The sequence below is a fragment of the Apaloderma vittatum genome, unplaced genomic scaffold, assembly GCF_000703405.1.
Source record: "Apaloderma vittatum isolate BGI_N311 unplaced genomic scaffold, ASM70340v1 scaffold23768, whole genome shotgun sequence".
Classification (NCBI taxonomy): Eukaryota; Metazoa; Chordata; class Aves; order Trogoniformes; family Trogonidae; genus Apaloderma; species Apaloderma vittatum.
In genome coordinates, this window is record NW_009730536.1 from 2,830 (window position 1) to 4,825 (window position 1,996).

Consider the following 1,996-nt stretch of genomic DNA (forward strand, 5'->3'; position numbering starts at 1 on the left):
TTGTCTGTAAAATTGTATCAGCCCCCATCAGTGAACATCTCGGTTTTATCACATGCACAGAGTTCAGGTATTTTTCTCTGTTTTTTCTCCAACTATCAAAAAGGCAGTGGGACTTACTCTGCAAGTCACTACCGCAGGCAAGCAAGCTTGCTTCCCAAAGTCAAACCAGGGCAGTGTCACAGAAACCAAAATGTGGGCAGGGGATCTCTTACATCTTTTGCTCTTTGCCACAGCTGCCTTCCAGTTTTTCCTCTTGCACATTGGCCACACCAACTCCACTCTTCTCTAAATAAAAGCAAAGCCAAAATGTTCACCTCACCAACACAGAAACTCTGGGAGGTATTCGCCTCCACTGGTGAAAGGCCTTTACTAAGTGAAATCTGGCAGGAATAGTAAAAATTATGTCCTTTATAAACTCTTCTAAATAATTACAGAGGAGATGAGAAATTTCTGTGCCATTTTAATGTTCTGCTGTTTTAGTAGAAATTTGACATGACTGTTTCATTTCCAGATTTTTGCCGATTTCCTGATCTCACCTTGTCTTTGGTTACTTATTTTTCCTTCCTCCCCTTCTTAGAGAATTTCCAGGGGTTTAAAAGAACACAAACAATAATTGGGAAACTGAGACAATAGACAACCTTTTTTCTATCTGACTGCCTTTCTCCAGATATTTTTGAATGGGAGCAACCAACCAGGCAAAAAAGACCACAAATTAAAAATAATTAAAAAAAAGTATTGGTGGGGCTGGGGAATGACAGAAGTGGGAAGGTAAAAAGAGCAGGTGGTTCCTAAAAGCAAGACATCCAACCCAGACCACACCTCCTCACTGTCTGACTGCAGAAGCAAAGATTATTTGCAGGCTGACTGGCACTCCTCACCTCACCTACTGCCAAACCTTTATCTCCCAGAAGACCTCTTTCCAGGCTCAAAGCAGGTAGCAGGAGCATCTGGACCCTGGTTCTCACTGAGCTCTGGTGGCACTGATGCAGCCTTACCCATACTCCCAGCATGCCTCCGGAAACGCAAGGCGTACTTACAAAGGCATTTTTCCTCAGGCTGGGAAAAAAACTGTCCTCATCTAGTTGTCCAGGAAATGACAATGAACACATGGCTCCTTGTCGCTCGTTATTTTATTATGGGTTTGCCTCCACGCAAACAAGCTGCGTCACGACCTAGAGAATGAAAATTGCCCAATTCTTGCATGTTTGCACCCAATATTACCATTTCCTCACTGCAGTAACTCAAGCTTCCTGTCCCTACACCTCTTAAAATCCTCTCACTCCTCTTGCTGTGCCTCAGGAAGGGCCACAGGCCTTTGCATGGTGTGCCCAGGTATCCCATGGCCGGCCAGGCAGGACCTGTTCAGCCCCTCACGGGGGCAGCCTGGGGGTTTTCCGCCTCCCAGCCGGGCGTTTGAGGGACAGTAACTATTTGAAGCATAGGGATAGGTCTCAACATACATTGCTGTGAATGAAAAAAGACAGGCTGCTACTTAACAAATAACAAAACCACCACAACCAAAGTATCTCTTTACATCCTTGGGGCACACCATCTCTGGAGAGGATGAGCCTCAGCTGTCAGCTTAGAGCTGCAGCGCTGCCAGCGTGGCAGCCATTGCCTGCAGGCCTTCCCCACCGCAACGGCCCTCTCCCTCCACCATGCCCAGTGGGGCGCGGCTCCCACTGGCTTTCCCTGCTGCCTCAAGGCTTGGGTAGAGACATCAGTCCCTGCCAGCCTCATTTCTTGCTGTACAGGCGAGCATGAAGGACCATGTCAGCCACGTTGTGCTGGCTGACGGGGCCTGGGTCACCATGGTTAACAGAGGGAGGCCTTGTGGAGCTGCCAGGACTCAAAATGATTTTTTCTCCTATGGCTGCTGTCCCCAGGAATCATAGAATACTAGAATGTCAGGGGTTGGAAAGGACCTCTAGAGATCATCTAGTCCAACCCCCCTGCCAGAGCAGGATCCCCTAGGGCAGCCACACAGGAACGCGTC